General features: G+C 49.4%; 1 long non-coding RNA gene across 4 annotated transcripts in view; it reads right to left on the bottom strand.

Annotated features, from left to right (window-relative positions):
* Positions 1–1690: 1690 nt before the first annotated feature.
* LOC135970048 (uncharacterized) overlaps positions 1691–15207 on the bottom strand; it is a 122176-nt gene continuing 108659 nt past the window's right edge. For 3 of the 4 annotated variants that reach the window (XR_010585486.2, XR_012433171.1, XR_010585484.2), the window contains exon 4: positions 1691–3897. This is a non-coding gene — a long non-coding RNA (uncharacterized lncRNA). The other variant, XR_010585485.2, reaches the window with a different exon arrangement.

The following is a 15207-nucleotide window of genomic DNA, read 5'->3' as shown; positions in this document are numbered from 1 at the left end:
CTCTTCTTGCCCCTTCTCTTCTGAAAAAGCCTATTTCACAAGCAATCTGTAGTGCTTACCAGAGCTGGGGCAGGAGGAGAGCTCGTGTTTGGTAGACCGAGTTTCAAGTGTGGGGAGGCCAGAAAGTTCTGGAGATCAATGGCGGTGATCGCGGCATGATAGTGTGAACACAGTTAATGCCACCAAACCATACACTTAAAAACAGAGTGCTATGTAATTTTACCACAATAAAAAGACTGAGAAAAGTCATCTATAATTACCGTCTCCAATATCTTGCATCCTGTAAGGTGCATTTGCTTGTGCGCCCTGTGACAGCTCGCTCCTTCCTGACCTCCTCCTTCGGTTCCCTGTCTCGATCCCACTGGTTCCTCTCCTCATGAGCCTCTTTCCTGTCATCTGGCAGGGTTCTACTAGGACCCTCTGGCTCTCACGCCACCCCAGTTCCACAGACCCACCCACTGGGTGGACCACAGGTGTCCAGCCCGACCTTGCTGATATGCTCCAGCTGGCCCTGGACTCGAACCACGCTCCTGCGGCTTTCCATCAGTGTGGCATCTGCGAGTTACCTCCTGGGCAATGCCAGGTGATGGTAACATCAACCAGGAGGCACCGCTGAGAAGCAGAACGAATGGTGCGGTGCCCTGAACATCACATCCTTCAACGGAGCTCTGTGTTTTCTCTTCTTCTGGCACAGCTTCGCTGTAGGAAGGAGGCCATTCTTCCAGTGCTGCTACTTCCAGGACCGGGGAAAGCAAGCTTCAGAAAGGAACGGTATCAAAGAGGCAGGACCCACCAGCAGGGCTGCTGGCGGCCGGGCGACCACAGCCCCAGCATTCCCCAGCCACCACGGCTGACAGCCCAGACTCCAGAAATGCACGGCTTCAACCTTAGGAGTAAAAACCCTCCCAAGCCAACTATTATTTTCAACAATGGGATTGGGGAGTGGGGTGTTGTAACCCTGCCTCTCTCGATGGCACAGATCATCGGATCCCAGTTCTTATACGATTAGAGAGTGGGGGGGGGGGGTCCTAACCCTGCCCCCCTTGATAGAAAAGAACTGGGATCTGGTGATCTGTGCTAAGTGAGCACTTTGATTCCGCCACATGCAGTCATCCTCAGCACCAGGAAAAGTCAGAAGCGTTGAGTGATGACACTGATACCAACACATGCGGTTCTGATGGCTCCGGTAAACTGGCTACACAGATACAACCCGACAGTGGTGAGATCCACGGAATTCACCAGTCTTCCCAAGGATCGTGTTCCTGAATCTTCTGCATTCGGAATAACCGTCTACTTTGCCAGGGCTGAGCCATGCTACCCTCTCGCCTGTCCTCTGCTTTCACCAGCTTCGTGTGCATTTCCAGGCAAGTGTTTATGCAGGTACTATCACTTATTTCCACAGCAAGAACGTACACAGACACCACACAGAAATGGGCAACCCTATTAGGAGCTGTGCAGGTAGATCTAACTCATCAGATGTTGCAAATTCCTGTTGCCTTGGAAATTAAACTAACGTTGCTATGACCGTATCTCTTACTGCACCACTAAAGACCATCCGGGTAAGAGGAATGTGCCTCTACATAGCATTCAGCGCACGTTTACATGTCGGTTTTCCCTGAATATGGTTGTTATGTGAGACAGAAGTCAGTAAGATGGGCTGGAACATATAGTATAGGATCATTGTGTCTCCTAGGCTTAAACACATCCTTTAATGAAGTTTAACTCTCTGGGGACATGAGTTACATAGTAACATGTTTTGGATATTGTCTCTTTCACATTCTAATTATCAACACCAAAGAAGTTCTTGAGTTCCTTGTTAAGTTGAAAAGCAATTTACAAAGCATAAAAGCCCCAATATTATAGGATACAATTCAGTCTTTTTAGCATATTCTCAAAGCTGTACAACAACCAACCACTACTATGTAATTCCGGGACTTTTTCACTACTGGCCAAGGAAACCTTGAACCCATTAAAGAGTCAGCACCTGCTCCTTCCTTCCGCCAGCCCGTGGCAGTCGCCAGCCGACTTCCGTTTCTCTGGATTTGCCCATTCTGGACACCTGTTGTGAGAAGAATCGTACAGTGCATGACCTTTGGCGTGACCTTCGGTGCTGGCATCTTTCACGTCCAAGGTGAGTGGAATCTCACAGTGCGTGATCTTTGGCGCAGGCATCTTTCACGTCCAAGGCTCATTTGGGTTGGAGCACACGTTCTTTTGTTCCTTTTTACGGCTGAGTGAGATTCCATTGTGCATACATTGTCTTTATCCATTCATCCGTTGACAGACACCTGGGCTGTTTCTACTATTAGGAATAATGCCGCTATGAAGATTCTTATGTAAGACTTTTCGGTAAAAATACTTTCAATTTTCTTGGGCATATGCCTAGGAGTGAAATTCCTGGGTCGTACGGTGATTCTATGCTTAACTTTTCTGAGGAATTAACTGCCAGACTTTTCCAAAGCAACTGTACCATTTTACTTCCCCTCCCACTAGCAATATATCAAGATTTCAGTTTTCCCAAATTCACCAACATGTCACTGTCCAATACTGGGGTTTTACCCGTCCCGGTGGTTGTGAAGTGGTATCTCACGCTGGTTTTGATTTCCATTTCTAAGATGACGAATTCTGTTAAACATCTCATGTGCTTTTTAAGGCATTTATATGTCTTTCTTTGGAGAATGTCTATTCAAATTCTTTGTCCATTTTTAATTGGATTTTTATTAAGAGTTTTTAAATATATTCTTGATATCAGGCCCTTATCAACATGATGTATCCTATTCTGTGGGTTGTCTTTGTACTTTAACAGTATCCTCTGAAATGAATATTTTTCATTTTGATACCGTCTTTTTCCCGTCAGTTGCTTGTTATGCTTTAGGCGTCTCATCTAAGGAAACATTGCCTAATCCAACATAACAGTTTCACCAGGATTCTCCCCTAAAGGTGTCATAGGCTGAACTGTCCCCCTGTCAAGTTTCCCACGTTAAAGTCACAACCCCAGAAACTCAATATGTCACTATATTTAGATACAGCGCCTTTAACTTGGCAATTTAGGTCCCATAAGATCTTAAGAGTAGGCCCTGATCCAGTATGATGGGTGTTCTTATAAGACAATTTAGGCACACAGTCCTCAGTGCTGCACACACGTAAGAGAAACCTGTGAGGACACAGAGAAGACGCCGTCTACACAGCATGGGGTGAGGCCCCAGAGAATCCAACCCTGCCTGCATCTTGATCCCAGGCTTCCAGCCTCCAGAACAAAGGAAATAAGATGCTGTTGTTTAAGCCACACGGTCTGTGGTGTCCGTTACTGTACCCAGCAGACTGACAGAATGGGTCTCACAGTCAGCTCCTTAACACTGGATCCATTTTGAGCTTTGTGTGTAGGGTGAGGAAGGGTCCAGTCCATCCTTTTCCATGTGGATACCCCAGTTGTCCCAGCACCATTGAGTTGTGAAATGACAAAAGTAAAGCAACCCTTACGTCCTTTCTCCATCAACAGATTAGAGGATATACTGAAGAGTCGTGGACAATTTTGTCAGTTTAAGCCAGTGGTTTTCAAACTTTGGGTCTCAGGAACACTTTGCACTTTATTAAAGATCACAAAAAAGGTTTCTCATGAGGCCAGGAGTGGTGGTTTGTGCCTATAATCTCAGCACTTTGGGAGGCAGAGGCAGGTGCATCACTTGAGGTCAGGAGTTCGAGACCGGCCTGGCCAACATGGTGAAATCCCATCTCTACTAAAACACAAAAATTAGCCGGGCATGGTGACGGACACCTGTAGTCCCAGATACTAGGGAGGCTGAGGCAGGAGAATCACTTGAACTCAGGAGGCAGATGTTGAAGTGCACTGAGGTCACACCACTGCACTCCAGCCTGGGTGGCAGAGCAAGACTCCGTCTAAAAAAAAAAAAAAAAAAAAAAGGTAACAATTTAGTTCATTTTACAGTGATAAAGTCATTACATCTTAACACAGTCTTAAAGAAACCATTTTCCAAAATAAGCAGCAGCATGAAAACAGTTTGTGCTGCTGTGAAAATGCCTAACATCTCTGCATCTCAGAAAGCAGGGTTCTCATGGGCTGTCTGCGTTCAGTGGGCTGCAGAGTCGTGGTTGAAGTTTATGAAAAAAGTCTGACCCCATGCTGATACACAATTAAGAAGAAGTATTTTCAATGTGTTTTCGGATAATTTTAGGTATTCTCTGCTGCCAAATATAACAAGCAGTACTTCAGTACAGGCTGTCTGCAACGTGGAGTCTGCGCTCTGGCCGACGGGCCTTTCCGCCCCAATTCCTTCTAAGTCGACTGGTCCGTCCTGCACTTGAATGGCTTTTACCAGCACACGATTTTGTAATCACACATTGGTTAGAAAACACTGGTTCAGTGTTATGAGCAGCTTCCACATTTCATTCTACGTCAAAAAAAAAAAAAAACCATATCAATATCACCGTTGATCACATAAGAAAGTGGTGGACACAAGATTTTTATATTTTAATATTCACTGGAAAACTCAAATGTCTAATCACTGGGAATAACGTAAGGTACTTTCGTGAGGTGAAAGAGTCATTTTGTTCAATTTTCAGGCCACACCTGCAAATAACTCCATCACCTCCATCTGAAGTAGCATTGTTTGTAAGTCATTCTTTATATAAAGGCAGTCTTAGTGGAAGAAGTGGTTCTGCAGGTTCATAGCTCAGAGGCACCAGTGTTCTCCCAAGATAACCATAAAATCCGTAGAAGACGCACCTGTGCACACTTTCTGTTTCTCACTCAGAACATTCCAGAAGGATCCCTGAATCCCGGTGCCGCAGCAAGACTGAAGTGTGCTCTCACCCACACAATAAACCCAGGGAGCTCCCCCAGCCCCCACCCCGAGGCCACAGCTTTGGTCCTCTGTCTGGTCTAGGGGGGCTCCTGCAGCTCCAGCCTAACAGGGAAAAGCAGGCACCCACATGTCAGAAAGACCTCCCAAGGTCCAGTGAGCACTTCTGCTTATGTGCCAGCCAAGTGCGTTTGACAAGGCTACAGCCAGCTGTACGGCAGGCAGCGAGGTACCCAGCAAATACTTCAGGGCTCACGTTACTGAGGAAGGAAGGTGGACAGCGAGGTACCCAGCAAGTACTCAGGGCTCACGTTATGGAGGAGGAAGCCAGGCAGATAGTGTGGTACCCAGCAGGGTTCACGATACTGAGGAGAAAAGGAGGGTGAAGACAAGGGGCCTGGAACAGTCTGTCATAAGCTTTAGCATTTACAAGGCTCGCTATAGATTATCCGATTTGATCTTAACAGCTCCCAAGAGAGACAGAGGCCTGTTTTCACTTCATAAAAAGAGATCCAGAGAACTGATGATGTGCCCTTCCCACATGCTCCCAGAAATCATCCTCAAATCATCTCTCAGTTGTATGCATGTGATAATATGTCAGTCACGTCCCCTCCCTGCAGGGGGATCGTAATGTCGCCCTGCTGTTCCTTAGCACCCCTGCCCTCTCCTGCATTTCAGCCATGCCAACAATCCATGGGAAGTCGGCACAACCCCACCTCCGCTGCTGCTGATGGCTTGGGTCACCCTTATCTTTCATTTCCACCTGCAGGGACTTGTTCTTTCTTCAAATGCAGCTCAAACTCACTCATTGTGTGAAGCCTTTTCCAGCCATCACAACTGTCATGTGTAAAATCAGTCTGTGGAATGCTTCATTGAGGAGGGGCTTATGTTGCCTCATTGGCTGTGATCACCACCAAATTCTGAGCAAACCAGGTGGTCCCCTCTCCCCATCTCTGCTCCAGTGCACTTAAAACAAGGATTCCTGGAAGCACCTTTTTAGTCCAATTCATGCATGAGTCTGCCCCACACCCCACAGACAAGCCCTGGCGGTCAGGGTTCAGGGCCCCCAGGTGGGTAAGGAGAGCTTTGTGCACTCTCTGGAGTTGTCACCCAGAGACCCACGGCTGGAAGGGAAGAAACTTGCATCCTATGAAACATCCAGGCCCTGAGACCCACTCAGAAGCAGAAAACGGGGAAGGAGCCTCAACCAGACCCTCGGGAGGGCAGTCAGCAGGAGCCACGGAGGTCACCAGGAGGGAGGGTGTCAGGCAGTGAGGCCAGAGGTGATGTGGCCGGGAAGGAGGAGACGTGGCCAGAGGCAACGTGGCCAGGGAAGGAGACACAGCTGGAAGGAAGTGACAAGAGGGGTCTCCAGGCCTCAGACTGTGCCTGATTTATGGATGACATTTTAATTATGATGTTATATCTAACCTTAAAGAAAAGTAGCAATTTAGAACCACTGTGTACATTTAAAGCACAGTACAAATATAACATTTTCCAAAACAAAGAACAGTGAATTGAAGGAAAAAATAGCAACTCACCAAAAAAAAAAAAAGTGAAAAAAAAAATTCATTTAAGATCAGAAATAAAGAGATCCTACAGCTCTTGTAGTCCAATCCCCACCCTAACGTGAATGGGAGAAAAAGGGAATTAGATTCTAGTCAGTCAAAATTAAAGACAAAACCGATGCACTTTACTTTCTACTTGACAGAAAACAAGAAAAGCTCATCAAGGAATCCCAACAAACAGTAACTTTAGGAGTCCCCAAAATACAAAATTCACCTTCAAATTAAATCAACTGCTAAGTGTGTATAAAGTTACGTTTTTCTTTATTGCCTTCCTCCTCCCCAGGGGCTTTTTTAGACCTTGTTTCCCCCTAATTGCCTCCAACATCCAGGAAATTTAAACCCCACAAATAAACCGTATCTCGATTCACACACAGCGTCCTTTGGAGCAGACAGTCCATTGCCCTAAGACGTTCTTGTCACCTAAGCACCAAGTACAGCCTGAGAACGCACAACACGCACACACACGAACTCGGACAGACAACAGGTGAGATATGGCACATGAGGAGGAAGATGAGACAAATGAGCTTCAATGACTTCACTGATACCCCAGATCCATGAAGAAGTGACACACGCAGCCTGATCGGGTGCCGGTGACTCCTGGAAAACAGCCAAGGGCAGCATTTGGAGAAGCAGCACCGCAGGCCAGGAGGGTCTCGGGGCTTCAGAGGAGAGGGGTTCCCCAACCAGGTGCTGAGGCTTCAGAGGGGAGGGGTTCCCCGACCAGGTGCTGGGGCTTCAGAGGAGAGGGGTTCCCCGACCAGGTGCTGGGGCTTCAGAGGGGAGGGATGCCCCGACCAGCTGCTGGGGCTTCAGAGAGGAGGGGTGCCCCAGGCAGGCGCTGCAGCTGCAGACGGGAAGACGCCCCGAGCAGGTCCTGGGGGCGGCAGAACAAGCCCTGGGTCCCCTTGTCACTTCTCACTCCCTACTCCCGAATCTCGCCCTGAAATTGCAGCAAGTCCAGGTATTCATTTACCCATAAAATTAAGTATCTGTGAGTAACACAAGTCACTAATCCACACCGATCTGAGTCCACAGATACCTCCCAGAGATGCCACCATCCCTTCTGGTAGAAGGGCAGCCCAGGGGCACACGCTGCTAGGAAGGGAGACTGTCTGCAGCCTGATGCTGCAGAGTCCTCAACACTTAGTCTACCTTCTGGAACCATGCCGTCTCCTACAGAAGCAACTAGGGGCATGTAGGGTTTTTAAAATCTTTTTTTTTCCTTAAGAGTCCCCCTCTGTCACCCAGGCTGGAGTGCAGTGGCACAATCTCGGCTCGCTGCAACCTCTGCCTCTCGAGTTCAAGTGATTCTCCTGCCTCGGCCTCCCGAGTAGCTGGGAATACAGGCGCCTGTCACCAGGCCCGGCTAATTTTTTTGTATTTTTAATAGGGATGGGATTTCACTCTGTTGGCCAGGCTGGTCTCGAACACCTGACCTCACGTGATCCACCCACCTCGACCTCCGAAACTGCTGGGAGTACAGGCATGAGCCATGGTGCCCGGCCCATATAGCTATTTAAATTTGACTAAAATTTAAAAAAAATTAGAAATTCAGTTTCTCATTTACACTTCAAGCATTCAGTCAGCCACAGGCGGCCACTGACCAGAGGCTGGTAGAGATGTCACACTCCACTCTGTAGAAGGATCTATGGACGAAGTGGCTCTAAGATCATCTCAGCATCTTTATATTGAAGCTATCGAAGTTTCACTCTGATTATTATAGACATCAGCATTCTCCCATTTAAAAATGTCAGTGCTATTGCAACGATCAGATCTGTGACTTCTCAGAAGCTCTTCTCTTCCTGGACAAAACTACAGAACATCTGCACTCTGTCTCCACACTAAGGGACGGCAGAAGCCTCCGTGTAAAATCAGGGGGAGAAAAAAAAAAAAAAGAATCCCTGGTCCCTCTCCCCCTACAATTTTGTGAAACTCCTCTTAATATTCAGAATAACTGCCAGAATTGCAATAAACAAGCAGCCCTTGACCAGGAAGAAACAGGGAAGCAAGCAGAGGGAGATGCCAGGACCCTCAGATCCCTCCGGGACCCCAGGCCCAGCCAGGACTGAGAAGGGCAGCACAGCCCGGCAGACCTACATACCTGATGCGAACTGTGCACACGGCTTCCCCAGGCCTCAGTACCCCGCTCTGCCCTTACTGAGCACTGTGGCTCTAGTAGAGGCAGCTCCCTGAGCCCCAACACCCACAGCCAGTCCCCTCCTTGCAGGTCTCAGCTCTGCTGTCACTGCCTCAAGTGCATCCCTGATGCTTCTCATCCTCATCCACGTACCGTGTCCCCTCTACCCCATAGCCCTTGCTACCGCCCACCCCACTACGGATTCTGGCACACAGCGGGTGCCTGAGACGCCCCAACGCGTGGCATACCAGGGTAGGGCTTGGAGTTCCAAGGGCCACATCCCGCATACCACCACAAGCGCCACGGAGGCTGTAGAACGGGTCCAAGTTTCAGGCCGGCGCTCAGCTCCTCCCGGCCGTGGAGGCCAAGAACCTAGAAAGCGAGCGCAGCCGGAAGCAGGATCCCAAACCCCCTTCCTGTTCCTTAAGAGGAACGGGGCCTCGGAGCACAACCCCACCAGCACCTTCCTCCAGTCAGGCAGCCTGTCAGAGCACCGACACCTTCACCGCAGGGAAACCCATCAAGTACCTCCTGTGAGGAGAAAATCACCAAGTACCACAGGAGCCATGTCCACCGGCAGCGTCTGCTGAGCCCAATTAGTGACAACAGCAGCCGGGCCCCCACGTAGCACGTGCCCACCCCGAACCTGCCCCGCACACCACAAGGCCGACCATCCTGGCGCTCAGCTTCGACTCATCAGGGGCCTCTTACAGGAGAGCTCGGCATGTCTATCTTCCCTGGGCTCACAGAAAGGAGCGGGACTCAGCCCCAAGTGTGAACAGAGTCAAGCTCCCACTAGCTGTGCAGACAACCTTCCTAGCCCTGGCCTGGGAAGGGGCCAAGCCCAAACAGTCATCTTTTGCCCGCACAGGTACAGAATTGAGCCAGTTCTCTCAATGGACTCGAGACAGGTCAACTCCAGGCTCCTCAGTGCTCTGGGGTTCACCTCGGGCCGCTGCACCTTTGAAACGTGGCTGTGGACTCCTCTAGGCTGCTCAGTGTCACGGCCCATTTCATTCCGACACTGCAGGCCCCTGCTGTGGTGTCAATACCCAGGACACCCCTGCCGGCATCCTCCGAGATGCTGCTGCAGCTGCTGTGATCTGAGAACAGCCACTTGCAGGCATCAAAGGGAGGGCTCAAGTCTCCTCTGAGAGCAGCGGCTACAGCTTTGGAAGACATTGCACTCAATCCTGGGTGAGCCTGGCTCGGTCTGCAATCTAAGCCTGGTTGCTGGGGAGACACACTCTGTTGTAACTGACAGAGGCTGTTGGTGGCAGCTCTACCAAGACCGAGAATGGCAACTAATCTGAGATTTACTATCCATACTTTCTATCTGATGTTTAAAAGGAAGGCATCGTGAAGTTCCAGTAGCAAGGAATTTTCTATCATCTATCACATGAAGATACAGCAGAAATGCAGCTAAAACGTTAGTAGGGTCTATGTAGAGGAACAGACGGGTCTATTTCAGGAAAAGTGCTTGCTGGCTTTTTAGAAACAGAGTGAAATCCCTGCCAAGTAAAAGGTTTGTACTTTTGCTTTGGAAAGTTCTTCCTTATTATTTGAATACATTAACTATATTTAAGTGTTCTTGTAGACTAAGTATTAAATATTCAAAAGTAAGTAATTCTGTTCGGTCTATTTCATTCTTTAAATGCAGCTTTCAAAAACTGACAAACACCTGGCTGGGTGCAGTGGCTCGCGCCTGTAATCCCAGCACTTTGGGAGGCTGAGGCTGGTGGATCACGAGGTAAGGAGATCGAGACCATCCTGGCTAACACGGTGAAGCCCCGTCTCTACTAAAAAGGCAAAAAATTAGCTGGGCGTGGTGGTGGGTGACTGTGGTCCCAGCTACTTGGGAGGCTGAGGCAGGAGAATGGCGTGAACCCGGGAGGCGGAGCTTGCACTAAGCCGAGATCACACCACTGTACTCCAGGCTGGGTGACAGAGCAATACTCCATCTCAAAAAAAAAAAAAAAGTTACAAACACCCCATGTCTGCCCTGGCTCCGGCCATCTCCACAGAGTGGACAGAGCTTGGGAAAAGCTCACTGTGGAGGCCCAGGAGGCCGGGCCGCACCTTTGCTCAGCAGATGAGCGAGAGGGTCAGCCACCCTAGGGAAGAAGCCCGCATTTGCTATGTTACTGATGATATCCACATAAATTTCTATTTTGCCTCCCACACACAGACCTGGGATCCATGTTTGAGCAAGCGGATCCTGCCAACAGAAGCTCCATGCCATCATTTCCCTGACTTCCCCAACAAGAGCCAGGCCAGGCAGTGTCCCCACACGGGCCCTGGGACCCAGGAAGATCCGGGTCCTGCCCTTCTCCCTCATCCCTGCAGCACCTGGCTTGTTGTGGAAGTGCAGCAGTGCTGGCTGAACCCACGTTCACCTGGGGTGTTCAGGAGAAGCCTCTGTGCAGAAATCAGCTGGGAAGCAGGGCTGTGTGTGCTGGCAGATCATCGAATGGATTTGCAGAACTGAGTTTTCAACACGGGTGCCGCCATCAAGTCCCTCAAGCCCTTCGTGAGCCTAGAGACACAGAGCCATTTGCTGCACTCCCACAATCTCTAACCACCCTGCATGGAAGCTCAGTTTATCCAAAGGACCATAAAATTGTGTGTGTAAACAAAGTTTGGCATAATGAATTAAAACGGAAGTCACCACTTCTCTTTTCCATTAATCCATTCATTCAAACAAGTGTCTCGAGTATGTGCATCGAATACTGTGGAATTAGGATTTAGTCCATGCCTTCAAGAAATATACATCACAGAATAAAAGGTATAGCTTGTAACTAACAGTGGTGAACAGGCAAGAAATACACATCGAAGAAAAAAAGGTAGAGCTTGTAACTGTAACAGTGCTGAACAGGCAAGAAATAAGCATCATAGAAGGAAAGGTAGAGCTTGTAACTAACATCATAGAAGGAAAGGTATAGCTTATAAACTAACAGTTGCGAACAGGACAGAATCTCACAGGCTTCTCAGGAGCCGCCGAGGAGGAAGCCATGATTCATTTCCACCTGCAGTTGATAAATGTTTCCTGGATAAAGTAACTTTTCTACAGTGATATCTGTTCCTTATTGTTTAGATCTTGCTTGATAGGGTATTAAATCACTACTTTATGTGCTGCTTATATAAAATACATCATTGTCGGGGGAGGTTATAAAATAAATACTTCACACAAGCTTGGGCTGTGAATGGTGCAAGGCAATGGGACGATGTGTTCCCATGTTCTCGAGACACAGAAGGGGCAAGACCCTGGTTCCTTCTCCTCCCCACCGCCCTGTTCCCAGATGAGGGGTGGAGGCAAGGCCGCTGTGGAGTCCTAGAGCTGGCTCCAGGGCCGGGACACCACGCCCGCACTCTCTGCGCCTCATACGAGAAATACAGCCTGGGGGGCAATCACCAATTGACCTGGCGGTGGGGAGAGTCCTTCATCAAAAGCCTGTGCTTCCAGGAACCAGGACAAAGCAGGACCCCCAGGAAAACTGTTCCAGGTGCTCCTGAAACCTGGGCAGAGTCACAGCCTGGCAGGAAGCACCAGTGACACAGGTGTGCCCAAGATTGGGAGGATGGCCAGACGCCTGGAGGCCAGACCAGCCTGCAGGATATGACCACTTCTCTCTGGTTCGTTAGAGATAGACAGTCTGGGCTTCACTTTTGTATGTGGAGTCTCACAGTACAGAAATATCACAAAGGGATTAGACTTCATATATCCCAATTTTTTAATTTAAAAAAAAATCACATTTATTGCAACTAATTCTAAATGCAACAAAGAAAAATAAATAATTATGAAAATGCAGGCCTATAAAATATAAACCACAATCTCTTTACCCATAGGAGACCCAAAATTTAGTTTACCTTTACTTCAGTATCATCTCATTTTTTTTTTTAAACCATTACTGAGGTGTCTCCTCACTGCCCCATGGGCTCTTCAGGGCTCTTTACTGTTTTGCCGTTTTTTAGGTTTCAGGGCAGGATCATTTTCCCACACTTGTTTGCTTCCTTGTTCACCAATTGTTCACAAGGACATCATTGTGCCTCAGAAAACCTAGTAACTGAACTTCATTAAAAGTGAAAAAAATAAGGACATATTGGCTGCTATGACAGCATCCTCAGTCACCGAATCTCCCTGGGGGACCAGACACACCCCCATCTCCTTGTAACCCCAGCATGCAGGTATCGCTGCAGCTGACAGGACTGACCCAGCCTGGGGGAGGCATGAACCAAAGAGAAGGCAGGTGACTCATTTAGGAAACTCGGGTGATCCTCTCGAGCCACGCTTCTCAGGGCGTCAGGGGACCAGCCACATGCAGGGAACCTCCTTGGCCTGGCAGGTGGCAGACTCCTGGGACCCTCCTCAGACACATTAATCAGAGAATCTAAAGGCGGGCAGACTCTGAAAAGTATCTGTAAAGGAAGGACTTAGCTCTGCTGTGAGCCCACTACATGCGGGGTCGCGCAGGACTCTGCTCCCAGCGTCCAGTCTCCATTTAACCCTCCTGGGAGGAACACCCGTCAAGTCACAGAGCACGGTCTTCAGCGAACACCTTCCTGCGCGACCTCCACTGTCGCCCAACCCTGCAGGAGTAGCCTCTGAGTAGGGGAAACAAGTCTTTGCTCCTGACTCGGCCACCTTGACGCTGGTCAGAAGACCAGCACTCCCACGTCTCTGGGGAAAGGAGCGGCCCTGGGCAGGAATGCACTTGGCAGCCCCAGGGAGGGGCCAGGTGTGGAGGAGCAGGCCTCTGCCCGCAGACACGTCAGCTCAGCATCCTGGAGCAGAACCTCCAGTCCAGCTGAGCCTACAGATGGCTGCAGCCCTGGACAGCATCTTCACGGTGACCCGGGGGACTGGGCCAGAGTCGCTCAGCAGGGCTGCCGTGAATTTGCAACCTGAAGAAGCTGTACAGTCGTACGTGTACGTTGCCTTAAGCCCCTAGGTTTTGGGGTCACTTGTCACACAGTGACAGACAGTGGATGTGCACGGACTCCCAGGCCACGATGGCCTCTGCCGGCCTCACCCGGGCTGTCTCATCTGTTCCCGTGACATCACGTTTCTCAAAGTCAAAGGCTGCCAGGGCCCCCTCTTTTCTTCACAAAGTCATTACAAGCTCACGATACAAACTGGAAAAAAAAATCTGTAAAATACAACGTATGACGCAATACAGGGTGAATGCGCAGGCACATACACACGCGAAACAGGTGCATGCACACATGAAGAGGTGTACACGCATGAAACAGGGGCACGAGTGAAGGTGTACACGCGTCAAACAGGTGTGCATACACACATGAAAGCACCAGACATGAAGGGCTGTCTTTGGAATCCTGGTTTTTAGGCATCTCCCTCACCCTTTTACATCTACACGATCACAAACACAGCACACCACAGTACTGAGGGGAAGTCCCAGCTTCTCATGGGGGCACATGAGGCTTTTTATTTATGCCACAGGTTGCATCACTACATTCTAGAACTGCAAGGCCCCGCACTGCCAGGACTGGGTCAGGTCCACCCTGTGCTCCAAGGACCAGGCCGCCTGCCAGCCCACACGGACCTGCCCCCCGGATGGTGCGGCTGCTTCGAAAACAGAGGCTCAGGCCCACCCAGAGACCTGCAGTACCTCTTATTAAATCAAGACTTGGCTGTGGGTAAACGTGAAGATTTTTATTAAACATGACTCTGGAACATTCAAAGGACCATAACTGAATGCTCCTTTCGCAGCCACGGCGTGTCCAGACGCTCATGGAGAAGGCCAGGGCGTGAGAACCCACGGAGGCCCGACAAGGCAGACTCGGAGCTGTGTGGCGCAGTTACCACCGATTTTGTGTTGACACTTGCCTTTTATATTCAGATTAAAATAAAAAACAAGACGCAAAAGTGGCTCACATTCTATTTCAATTGTCTATTTTTGTAGTAATTGGGCCCCCTTCCCTCTGGTTTCCCAACCAAGCGATAAATAGGCCCAGCTGCGATTTGTCAAAGTCTGGGCCTCAGTTGTAGAGTAAGTGAGGGGGGTAGGGAGGGGAGCAGGAGTGGTGAGGAGGAGTGGGGGATAGGGAGGGACAGAGGGAAGGATAGAGAGACAGACAAACTGCCGAGGGCTGGAGGCAGGAGGGATGCTCCCTGGCAGCCTCAGGCTCCCCGTTCCAAGGTAACTGAGCTGGCATCACGCATGCGGTGCCGTCATATGACTTGGCTGACACACGCCAGAATTACAACAAAATGCTTAAGGAGAAGAGTAAGCACCAGCATCTTCAGATTACGGTAGAGTCCCGGTTTCACGCTTGCCTTGTATGACATTCTATAAATTGTAAAGATAACGCATTTTCTTACCAGCCACGCTGTTCCCCAAATACTAACTCTAATAAAGACCAGACAGCATCTGAGTACTGAGCGTGTGTCAAGCCCCGTGAGGTAGGCAGCATTTACTTTGCTAGAGAAAGAAACAGACTCTGAGAGAAACTTCCTGAGGCCAGGCAGCTGTCTCCAAACCCACCTCGCGCCTCCTGACCCTGAACGTGGAGGACCCAAGTCATTCACATGAATAATTTACCTACATGCATGTCAGATTGAGCTTCAGCCCCCAGATCTAATCATCTCTATGCAGGAATGTGTCAAGGAAGGTACACAATTCTATGAGTTCGAGCTGGGGGAACAAAGGTAGGCACCCTCGAC

This window comes from Macaca fascicularis, chromosome 3 (genome assembly GCF_037993035.2).
Source record: "Macaca fascicularis isolate 582-1 chromosome 3, T2T-MFA8v1.1".
NCBI classification, from domain to species: domain Eukaryota; kingdom Metazoa; phylum Chordata; class Mammalia; order Primates; family Cercopithecidae; genus Macaca; species Macaca fascicularis.
The sequence above is the reverse complement of the archived record's forward strand: the minus strand, read 5'-3'. Positions and strand labels throughout refer to the sequence as shown.